We start from the raw sequence: 13,319 nt of genomic DNA, 5'->3' as shown, positions 1-13,319 counted from the left end.
TTGAAAAATATCAGTTGCATGAAATCCAAAGGTCTCAATGCAACCGTCAGCTTTGATCTAAATTTAAATCGCAGTTAGCTTGATGAGAGATTAGTCACTGGTTTATGGATAACGCTGATACTAAGTGGGAGATTTTGACGTCCCTCGATGGCCCAATCGTCTTAAATAAGTGACAGAACATAAAAGGAAGTATTTCTTTGACAACACGCCAAAACAGAAACATTACGGTAACACGCCATTTATATGCAATGTTCCTATTCACTGAGCTAACACGACTACTGACGGTTTACGATTGATATCAAGTTACTGTTTATGCATTTAAATAATTTGAAAAACCTCAGTCCCAATATTTCGGTAAAAGTGTTTTTGACATGAAATCAATATTTCTATTTTCCAGAGGAAAACATTCCGTGATCTGCAACACCTGTCAAATTACAAAGTGGAAGAAAAGTGATTCGCTGGAAACACAAGATTGAGCTCACAGAGGACAAAGAAACACTCCAGAAAAAATGGGTAAATGGTACAAGTGATGGCGGCAGTCAATGTTTATTAGCGACAAATCCGATATCTTACGTGTACGTTTTTTACTTCCAAAGACACACTAACATCACGAAACATTATTCCGTAAACGGCTGCGGTCTACTTTCAGAGACCTATAATTCCTTGAAGGACAAGAATGTATCGTTACATGTTTACTGTCAAGAGAGTGTGAAAGTGCAATAGTTTGGTCTAAGAATTTTTATCACCTGTTTTGTAGAGATTTTTCAGGTTCTCGATCAATTCGTTGCTTTTCCTTTTTCCCATAGTCGTTAACATTAGTAATCTTTCACTTAAAGTCAAATGTTCATTGACGGTGAAGGTCTAACGATCTTCAGCAATCCATGCTTGCCATAAAAGGCGACTATGCTTGTCGTAAGAGGCGACTGACGGGATCGGGTTGTCAGGCTCGCTGACGTGGTTGACGCATGTCATGGGTTCCCAATAGCGCAGATCGATGCCCATGTTGTTGATCACTGGACTGTCTGGTCCAGACTGGATTATTTACAGACCGCCGCCATATTGCTGGAATATTGCAGAAGTGCGGCGTAAAGCCGAACTCACTCACTCAATCTAGTTAATCAATCGAAGTTTACGCAGGACATCCAAGTACACAGCACAATGAGTACATATATGCTAATAGTGTGGACATTTGAGACTGACAGAATGCATGCAGTCTTGACAGTGATGAATACATACATTTGACTTGCGGATACACGGATACACTTTCATTCGTATGTGGCATGAAAGATGCACATTTGTTCACATTTTTGACCGCGTTAAGTGATTTTAGTGAGTAATAACAATTGTTATTTTGTGAATGCAGTGATTACAGAATTGCCATCACTTCATCATTTTCCAAAGTTTAGCTGACACATCCTGATCTAGCTGCTTACATTAAGTGCTTTAAGTACATCACTCTCTCACTCCGAAACACAGACACAAGCCCTCTCTTTCTCTCTCTCCCTCAAACACACACATGCACACACAGACACACACACAGACACACACGCACACACACACACACTGAAAGATTACCAACCTACTTTAGGTACTTTCCGCATTAGCAATTTAAACACAATCTATTCTTCCCAGAATTATGGTGAGTGTGCAAACACAATATCTTAAGTATGTTTAGTGTTTTGCTGTTTTTTTCTGAATGTAGACAGTCAACAAGTAAACAGTAAGTGAGCAGTTAAAGACAGTCAGCAAGCAAGTAATGAGAAACTGAAGACAGTGTGCGAGTAACACTGTGAGGTAATACACACAGCGGACTGTGGAAGGACAGCGGTCAAGCGAACTCAGCTTTAAAGGATATTTAAACGCGTGGTACCTAATGAGATATATAAAAACGGTGGCCAAGTAAACATATTGACCGAGTAAACACACTGAACGTGTAGGCATGTGGTGCCTAACGAGGTTGGTAAATACAGTGACCAAATAAATATATTGACCGAGTAAACACAATGAGCGAGTAAACACAGCGAACACGTAAATTAGTTTACGTTGTAAATGTAGTTTTCACTTGTGCCAGTTTAAAAACAGTAATTCGAAGAGGTCTTTACACAAAAGTGTTTGTTTCTTTGTCTGTTGAACACTATTCAAGGTGCCTGACCATTATTCGCCTTTTGGATACAATGTCATGCATCAGCCAAAATCGAACTCGAATAACTGGTAATCTAGATCACGTTGTGCGTGTAATGTCACGAGTGAAAATTGTCACGGTTCCGTCGCAAGGGAAGCTAAGGATACAAAGTCCCATTTAGAAAGTGGTTATAGGAACGCATGGGATTGCGCTTTCATAGTCTCAGTGATTTACACTACCAGTCTACTTCCATTTTTGTAAAAGTCGATGTGGCTGAGTCGGTTGGATGGCTGACCTTGTGTGCTGCCGATACGTTTGCTGACTCTAGGGTTTGAGTTCTAATCTAGGATGGGATTCAACCCGATAAAAGTACTGGAACAGTACCTTACTGGGAATGTGCAATTTCAAATATAACGTATTACATTGACCTTTCGCTCACAAGGGATCCCAGCTCACGATCAATCTAGTATAACAAAGGTGAGGCTAAGGTGAGGCGTTCTACCATTTGTTTTTCCACAAGATATGAACTTTAAACAAAACATCATGACTGTTTTCCTTTACCTGTCCAGGAGAAAAATAAAAGCGGGAAAATATATTTTTTCCCCAAACGTTGTGACCTATATTTTTCTCTCAGCTGGGTTGTGTACTATGGTGAAACCATATTCGTTTCTTAAAATTCAAATTCAATTCCCCCGTTAATAATAAATCAAATGCTACATTCGCGTCAACTGGATATCGTATTTACACCCCTGGTGTGATATGTACTATAGTGCCCTCGTAAAAGCTGAGGCAAACTGAAAATATTTCATCTGGGATATAAACCTGACAATGAGCTAAAGCAATGAGTATGGCATGACACTTTTGTTCGCAATGCTCCACCAATATTGCAGCGATATTAAGGGGGCGCCAGTGGTACCCTTATATGGTACCACACAGGCGTTCGACACGACGAGCGAACGTCTTAACCACTAGACTACCTATCACTCTCGATATTGTATTCAAAATTCATTGAGAGTCATTTATAGATTAGAGCAGTGAGAAAGGTCACTCATATTAACTGGAGGAACAACATCTTTAGTACGTTACGGTGTAGGCTGTGACGTTGGTATATAGAGCAAGGAAGGGTAACATTATGTGGATGAGTAACCTCTTTATTACAGTGAGTTCGACGTTTCGGTTTAGGTTCGAACACTCTTATATCGAGTAAAGAAGAATAACATCAAATGGGTGAACACCCTCTTTATAACAGTGAGGGCGACGATATGGTGTAGGCTCTAACACTGTTATATAGAGTAAAGAAGGATAACATCAAATGGGTGAACACCCTCTTTATAACAGTGAGGGCGATGATGGGGTGTAGGCTCTAACACTGTTATATAGAGTAAAGAAGGATAACATCAAATGGGTGAACACCCTCCTTATAACAATGAGGGCGATGATGGGGTGTAGGCTCTAACACTGTTATATAGAGTAAAGAAGGATAACATCACATAGATACACATTATTACAGTGAGAGCGAGACGCTTGTGTGTACGCCCAAACAGCGTTCTGTTAATCAATTGCTTGATAACGGTCTTAGAGCCTACACCGAAATGCTCTCACCGTTATAAAGAAGTTCTCCATCCATATTTTGTAATCCCTACTTACTCGATATTATGTCTAATATCATGTGAGGTTGTGGGTGCCTGTCCTAATTAGTGATATTTCGACGTGCGTGTGCTACTATGGTAGAGAAGTCAGAGCCCTATTTGACAACTGTTTCTGTATTGTCAGTACATTTCACTCCCGGAATTGTTTACCATACAATTTTGTCACCACTGGACACAGTCCAATGATAACATTTTTCACCAGATACAGTGATAATACTTTTAACCAGATACAAACGTAGTTTTCTAAATCTTTCCTGATCGATGCATGGGGGTATGGAAGAAAGGATCATTTTCCGGAGAGAAGCCTGCAATCAATAGTCAGGTCACGTGGTCAGCTGTGAGAAGTTATTTTTAATTCGTGCACAATGCCACAGAGGTCCTTGATTTAGTTTCATTAAGTTCAGTCAATACTATTTTGACGAGAAATTACGTGTAATTCCAGAAACTATATTTTGATTTCCTGCCCGTCTCGAGGCAGTCGTTTAGACGAGATTAGCCCTGTTTTAAGTTGGAAGTAAGATCTTAAACCTCGCTTGAGAAACGTGTTGAATTATAGATTATGTTGTATTCCATGTAAACAAGAGGCGGTGCTGCTTTGTTATTGCTTCAGATTCTCAAGGGTTTCAATATTGAATTATCTTGTTATAGTATAATGTAATGGAAAAGTCTTACAAAAAAACCCAAAAATCCAAATCACGCTAGTGTTGTAGCAAGAATGTATTTATTCTATACTGCTATACAAAACATATTTTTGGAACCTATTTAACTCTTTTAGTCTTCACAACTGCGATGTAACTCTTCATACTTCATTAACCTAATCTGACAATGACCCACTTTTCAGCCGGTCCGAATTTTCTCACGTGAAGGTGAAAATAGACATCACAAACAACTCTGGTTTTACTGAATTCCAGTTTCTTGTTTAATTAGAAAATGGTATTTACAAATGAATTTTAGTTTCTAACTTTAATAACACCGTGTTTCTATAATTTATGTCGATGTGTAGGCAACATGACCTTAACTAAGACGCCACAGATTGTCCCTGGTTGACGAGATGATAAAATGATTGACAGTGCATGTGGCACACTGGTTACACCTGTTATGTGTATTTTGCGTTTATTCGATGTAGATTTGTAACTCACAATGAGATTGATATAACATTCATTCCGTACCAAACCGCCAAATATTCTCGTGTTGAGATTTCCTCGATTTCCGTTTGTCAGAGCTCGCTGAACGACAGAGCCCGATGTACAACGTGTTTGCAAGGATTAGATGGAGCGTAGTGTTGCAATATACAAGTGCTTAGATGTATCACATCATTCATTCTTTATTACAGAAGTGTAGGCCATCGGCCCATAACTACAAAAGTTGCATGGTGTATGACAAAACATGGTGTATACAGTATAGATCGGTAGTTTTAACATCTTAGATACATTGCATGATAAATAAAGCTAGCTAAATTATTTATAAGATTACAATCTAATGATGACATAAGGAGTTTGAATTTTGCTTTACATGGATTGATGCAAAAGGCTTTAGGTAAATGGTTCAAGCGGAGCTGTTTGAATTTGGAACACACGAGGAGAAAGTGGTACTCATCCTCAATATAACCTTCCTCGCATTGTAAACATAGCCTGTCATTTCTATCTATTTTATAATATCTTCCAGTTTCAATACGTAACTGGTGTGAAAAGCACCTAAACTGCGCGAGTGCTACTCTAAACTTTTTAATGCTAATCACATTTAAATATGGCTCTCTAGACAGTGATGTTTTAAAATAAGAATAAGACGTAGATTTACTGCCATTTTGAAGTGAGCTGAACCAGTTCTGTTCATGAATACATTTAAGACGATTCTCAAATTCAGTTAAGAATGAGGTAGGAGAAGTAACAGTTTGCTGCTCCTAAACAAAGCCAAAACCCAAGCTGTAAAGTTTAACATTTATGCATCCAGGTAAATGAATTAGTCTAAAATGTCTGGACTGGTTATTGCACGAATTTACGCAATAGGATGGAACCCTGTGAACAAGAAACAAAACTGTTGTGTAATAAATGTTTTGAACTGGCACTGCTTAATAGAGATCGGTTGGGTAGCCTAGTGGAAAAAGCGCCGAAGCCCCGGGTTGGATTTCACACATGGGTTAAATGTGTGAAGACGGTTTCTGGTGTCCCCGTCTTGACTTTGCTGGAATAGTGCTAAAAGCGGCGTAAAACTATACTGAGCCAATCTACTTAATATAATTCAAGAGGACGAATTAGACGCGAAGTCTCTTTAAAAAATACAACTGTGATGGAACAAAACATCTTATTTTTAATTTAAAAGCAGCTTCTGTAAGAAGGGAAATCTAGATTCAGAGAAACTATACTACCGACAAGAAATAATGGAACTAATGAAATAATAGCGAATTTGAAACTGCTTTAAATATCCACTAAATCATTTTTAGGCGTCAAGTTCAATATCTGGTGTGTCCACCATGTTGGGCAACACATTCACGGCACCTCGATGGCATGCTGTTAATCAATTTCCGGATGGTTGCCCGTGGTATTGCCCGCCATTCCTCTTGGAGAGCTGCACCAAGCTGGGCCAGGTTGGCGGGTCCTGGGTCCCTGGCGTACACCCTTTGACCAAGAACGTCCCAGAGATGTTCAGTTGGGGACAGGTCTGGGGACTTAGAGGGCCAGTCCAATGTCTGGATACCTTCTTGTCGGAGATAAGCGGAGACAATTCGGGCCCGATGTGGTCTGGCATTATCATCTTGGAATACAAAATTTCGGCCGATAACTCCAGCCAATGGAGCCACAACAGGACGCAATATTTGGTCAACGTATCGCTGCAGTCATGGCTCCGTTAATGATGACCAAATCTGATCCTCTGTCATGTGTAATCCCACCCCACACCATGACACTACCACCTCCATATCGATCATAGTCAAGAATTGCTGTTCTGGCATATCACTCCCCGCTCTGACGCCAACAACGTTTTCTGCCATCTGTGAATCGTAGGCAAAACCTTGACTCATCAGAGAACATGGTGTAACGCCAGTGGCGCATAGCCCGTCCCTGATGCTGCCTAGCCCATGTCAATCTTTGGCGCTTATGGTGAGCTGAAAGGGTGACACCCTTAAAAAGCCGTCTTGCTTTCAAATGAGCTCGATAGAGTCGGTTTTTAACGGTTGAGGTTGAAATGCGTCTTCCAGTGAGTGTGCAGAATTCTCTATTGATGGCAGGGGCCGATTTAAACCTATCGCCTAGAGCAATTAACGTAATGAGACGATCCTGTCGTGGTGTCGTTGATTTTGGTCTACCACGCCCAGGTCTCGTTGCAACCCCACCCGTTTGACGGTACTTATCCCACAGGCGTGAAATTACACTTTTTTATTTACCCATCTACCGGGCAACTTCACATAATGATGTCCCTCCCCACAATTCTCCATTTTGTTGCTTCACCGAGATACTGCCTCGGAGGCATTTCTGTCAGTAAGTGTCAATCTCTATTGCATTAGTGAGTGCGACTTCTCCAGTACATTTACAGGAGTTAACTTCCGTATGCACGTGTAGCACGTGCTGGGCATGCATTATGCGAAATTCCATTGTCATTGGATGTTACGTTTGGGAGATACGCCACGATAACGGACCCTGTCACAGTCAAAGTCATCTACATTCAATTTCTTGGTTCCCTTATTTTCTGTCGGTAGTATATTTACTGAGCAGTCGCAGCAATTCGTAAGTCCGTAACAACGTATAGGGCTTCGACTGATCGTAAGACTACGAACGCTTTATGTATCTTCTCCCAGATCCCGGGAGACTTGATTATTCATGGCTAAAGGATTACAGCAGGGGTCGGAAAGAAGAAACAGAGTTCAGAGCCTGTGAGACAGACAAATTTGGAACTTTGAACCATGGGGCAAATATGAATACTAATACTGAGCATAGATGTGTAATTGAGGCTTGCGGAAATGTCTCTGGTAACATGGATTGTTAAAATACCAGCTGACGAAGGGATGAATGTTGATTAGGATCAGTAATCAGTAATTGGTGGATGTTTTGTCAGACTTAATTGGAAGTTGGCATCTCTTCGATACGTTTCCAGGACAACATGTTGGATTAATTGATGTCCTTGTCATGACAACGGTAACCGAGCTTTGCCACGATCCCATTTAAAATATCCCGAATTTGCGTTATCATGGGATGCTGAACCGTAATCACCAATAGATGACCACACATCATTACCTAAATGCCGGATTACCAAGATCACGGCTTATCAATTAACATAACGGCTTACAGTGGATTTGTAACGTTGTCAGACTGGCTTGTCTTCAGCACTCCCGCAATTAATCCAAGTTGTTACAATCGAGTATTAATCAGATAATCCAGTGATGAACATCATAAGCATTGATGCACGCATTTGAACGTCAACAATGTCAGCGAGTCTGACCACCCGATCCCGGCAATCATGGGTTATCAGGTACTTAAGTGGACATGCATTGCAAGAGACGAAACAGTGAGATCGAAAATGTTTTATCGATGACGTGAAGCCGATCTGTCAAGACCAGACAATCATGTGATAGTCTTGATCAGTTTACGCATCTGCGATAAACATGGCATGCATCAGCCAAGTCGTGGAGACTGATCAGATCCTGTCAGTCGTCTTTGTGAGCATAGTTTCTTAGCACCAATAATTTTCAAGGAGAAAATACTTGAGTAAAGACGTTAGTTGCATGGTGTATTTGTTTTGTGTGAGTAATAAGCAGATTCATCAGATCCCTCATCCAGTCTCTCCCAAATCTTGTTAGTGCTGAACATGTAGGTGGGAGCATTTTGGCGAACGATCGATGAGGAGCCTTTTTCTTGTACACTACCCTCAAACTAAACATCAGCAAACGTTCTGGACTGATTCAATCAATAATATCAATTTATGCTGGGTGAATGCATAGGTAAAGATTTATATGAAGTAGAAAGCGATAAGTGTGTACACAATCTGTGTGACTATGCAATCGAATTTTCGAAGTATATATGCCACATACAGAACATAAGCTTTGTATGTGTTGTGACATATCGCTTGGAGCATGCACCTGTGTTACATGGAAATGTCGAGCAATTTTGATATGATATAAGTCATATTTTACAGATTAAATGAAATGCATGCACAAAAGAGGGTTTGGTTGATTCTGTCCGAAGGCTGATTAAGCTCACCAGTAGTTCATGGCCCAGACAGCGAATGGGACATCTCCCTGGGAGCGATACTTAGTAGAACGCACCTGTGACTTTTCACAGAATGTGTAGACTCTCCAGCATATCAGCCTTCTGCATTTCCCAGAAAAATTGTGTTCTTGGCACCAGCCCCCAAAACTCTCCCAGTGTCGGTCAAGAGGTACCATACCTAAAACTCGAAGAACACTGGATATTTCAACAGAGTTTCGGGACGCAAGCTTGACATTTTGAATACGCATGTTTTCCTAAATATGTGTCGACTACCTAAGTGCAAAAAGCAACTGAAAGTTCAATGATATACATGATTTCATTGGATATACGGGTTATACGCTGGCCTGAGATTTAGCACTGTTATGTTCCATGAATCGCTAACACAATCATCACATATATACATTATTTTACTCATGCGTTTGAGCGTAAAGCTGATGAGTGCAAGGTTGTGACATAACTGATACATTCATGGATACGAGAGGCCAAGCGGTTGTCTCTCAGGGTTTGGTGCTTGTGAGTTCATATCGCAGATTCACTTCTATTAGGATCTTTGTTCTGCCAGAACTGTAACTGTTCTACTGGATTTGCATCATACCTTGGAATGAAGTGTACTTGAATACGTGCTTCTGTAATGTCTGTGGGTACGTTGCTACCCTTGTCGAAAGCGGCGACCTACGGGATCGAGTGGTCAGGTTTTCATATTTGATTGGCATAAGTCATGGTGTCCCAGTTGCGTAGATCTATGTTCAGTTTGTTGATCACTGGATTGTATGGTCATGTCTCGATTATTTACAGACTGCTGCCAACTGGCGCGTTAAACAACAACGTAATATTCCAGTTACAGTCAAACCCCGCTGTGTCGAACTCATAGAGGTCAAGGGAACCGTTCGACTTATCCGAGTGTTCGACATGTCCGGGAGCATAGCAACAATAATCGGCAGGGACCGAGAGATGAGTTAGACACGACCGAAATTCGTCTTAACCGAGTTCCAGACAATGGGGTTAGACTGTACATGTGCCAACCATATCAGCGAGTGTGACCAAACGATCCAGTTCGCCGCCTCTTACGACAACCATGAGCTGCTTAACACCAAGTCTAACCGAGATCTTTAAATTGCCAGTGTTATCAGATTACAACTATATGCACATGTCAACTTCCTTCGGAACGGACAGTACGGCTTAGGATAAATAAAGATTTAAATCAGTGATTGTTTCGTTTGTCGTTAATATCGTCCAGTAGGCGAGACACCAAAGGTCACGATAAGATTGGAACAATGCCTGGTTCCTGTGCCAATTTAATATTTTTAAACATATATCTTTATGATATAAATACACACACACAATGGATAAATATACAAATTGTTATATTTAAAAAAGTCATTAATTATACTTATGTTCCAGAACATACAGGTACTAAGTCTTGTAGGAGCGGTTTCCTGAAGCCTGTCCTGATGGGACTTATGTCATCATCACTTATGCTGAAAAACGTCTTTTACTCCTTAAATAATTTCGTTGGATTCCAGCTTCCAAAACTTAGAAGGGTTTCAAAGGAATTTAATTAATGAGTGTCTCCTCGGTATCCAAAATTTCAAAAGGCTCATCCCTATTCCAAAAGGGCTTGCAATGACATATTTACGTGTATTATGTTAAGTTATTCATGTATAGGATTCTGAAAGGCTCAAAAAGGATCAAGAGTTAATACAAAGGTTTGTATTATAGACACAGGCACGGCGCAAAATAAACATGACAGAGCCCCCAAATGAAAAGGTGACGGTGCAAAATAAAAAGGGGAGGGCACCACATAAAGAGGTTACTGTGATTAATATAAAAGGCAGGGCACCAAATAAAAAGAGCAATGTGCCAATTAAAAGGGGCAGGACATTAAATGAAAAAAACCCGGTCTCTTAATAAAAAGGACAGGGAACGAAATAAAAAAGACAGAGTACCAAACAAAAAGGACAGGGAACGCAATAAGAATGACAGGGTACCAAATAAAAAGGACAGGTGCCAAACAAAAAGGGCATGACACCAAAAAACAGCTGCAGGCTACGTGCCAAAAGAAAATAACAAATCACCAAATAAAAAGGGCAGGGTACCAAATAAAAAGAGTAGGGTACCAAATATAAAGGTCCCCGCACCAAAAAATGGCAGGGTACCAAATGAAAAGGACAAGACATCAAATGAAAAGGGCGCGGGGCCAAATAAAAAGGCCACGGCACCAAATATAAAGGCCATGTTAACAAAATTAATGAAAAGACTGGGCGTCACATAAAAAGGGCACTGTGCCAAATAAGGAGAACAGGGCACCAAATAACGGACCAAATATAGGACATGGCGCTTCACCCAGCTATCAGTGCCTACGCGATACAGCAACACAGTCCATGTAAGCAACACAACCTTTGTGTGTTTTCTGTGGCCATTTTCGACCATATACGACCAAGTGTGTCAGCATGACATTAGTTTGGCTAAAGAGGGATCGCGCTTAAACATGTTTGAAAGGCATGAGATTGATCAGGAAACAATTCTGCTGCAATCTCAGAATCAGGAGGGCTCAGCAACATGCCCCTTTAGCAACCCGTTCATCAATCGCTGAAGTCAAAATAAATCTTCAAACGACGTCTTTAAATGTAATTCAATCCCCTGAGTAGGAGAAACAAACGACAGCCTGTACACGGTTTAGGTGCAAAACGATTCGGCTCTCTTTGGCTCTATGAATAGTCATTTTACCTCCAGTGTCAGGGAAGAACGTTCGTCTCTCTGACAAGGACAGTTTATCCAGCAGATTTGAATGACGTACTTTAAACCGTGAGGATGTGAGGTCCTAATTGTTCGTGTACTGCCTTACCTCATTACCACGGTAGGGGACGGGGTTGCGGTATGTGAAAAATGACGAGCGTTCCAGCTGCGCCAAGATTTACATTTAGTCGTTAGTTAGGTTAAAGATTTTTAATCAGTTCAGACATTTTACATGTGGTTAAAAGAGCAGTGATACGTGTATGCATGATTTAAAGGTATGCCGTAAGTGATATTCACGAGCACATTCAAAGAATTTGGTTGGTTTGTTGTTTAACGCTGCACCATTGCCCAGCCCTAGTGGGGCCATAACGGGGTCTCATTTGTTTCTTTGTTTAACAATATTTGAATATTCCACCCATATAAACATCATTCTGAATACTGGAGTAATCGAATCGAATCAACTGGAATACGATGACATGTCACCGAGTCCCGTTAGTCGTCTCAAGGGTTGCTGAAGATCTGTTCTATCCATGATCTTCACGGCTACAAGTGGAATGAGAACTACTGCCAATTGATTTAACGTTACGTAGTATTCTCAGTCGACCTGTATTACACCCACAATTAAACTCAACAGTTATTATTGATAACACATAGTTTCTTTTTATATTTTTAAAGAGATAAAACTGATTCCAAAGTTAAGAAATGAAACCAGAAATAATTCGACATATGTCATATTTGGGATTTCACTTTCTTAGTAAAGTACAAATTCTAGTACTTTTTTCGGTTGAGTCCCATCCGGGATTCGAACCCGCACTCGAACTTCCACGTCGCGGTGGCTGAGCGGGCTAGGCTGCTGACTTTGTGTGCTGGCGATTAGGTGCCTGACTCTGAGGATGCGGGTTCGAATCCCGGATGGGACTCAACCGAAAAAAGTACTAGAATTTGTACTTTACTAAGAAAGTGAAATCCCAAATATGACATATGTTGCATTTGACCACTTTCTAAATGGCATCGTGTAATCACAAATAATTCGGTTTCTCGAAAACGTTGATGGGTTTCTGAGGCATCTTCTCAACCGAAATAAATATGTTATTTTATTTTACTTTTTTCACATTTTAAACACGTTGGGGTGGGGGGTGGGGGCATGATTACGTGTGAAATTCCATTCATACAGATAATTACTTGTGCAACCTGTTTCAGAAATGCGCATTGGTTGAAGTAATAGAATAAGACAGTTCAAGGGCTTCCCATGGACAAATGAAATCGGTGACCTTTCTTTTGACCTTCACTTTAAGCAACCCATACACGGACACTGCAAGTCCAATGTATCCGTCGAATATTCAGTCATGTGGTGGCAGAAGAAAGAATTAGGAGTAAAGGGCGCTTTTTCTCGTTTTCTGAATCCCAGAATCATTTATCATCGTGTTTATTTTACTTTTGCCAAGAAACGAGCTTTACCATTTGAAAAAGTCGTTTTATCCATCCTTCGATACAAAATGTAATGGGCTCATTAATGCAACATTTGAAGTCTCCGTTGTTTTATAGAATATTGATGTTTAACATGATGCTTTTGCCCAAAGGGTTTCATTTTTAAAAGCTGGTTTGGACAAAGCG

The sequence above is a fragment of the Haliotis asinina genome, chromosome 6 (genome assembly GCF_037392515.1).
Source record: "Haliotis asinina isolate JCU_RB_2024 chromosome 6, JCU_Hal_asi_v2, whole genome shotgun sequence".
Taxonomy (NCBI): domain Eukaryota; kingdom Metazoa; phylum Mollusca; class Gastropoda; order Lepetellida; family Haliotidae; genus Haliotis; species Haliotis asinina.
Note: the sequence above shows the minus strand (reverse complement) of the source record.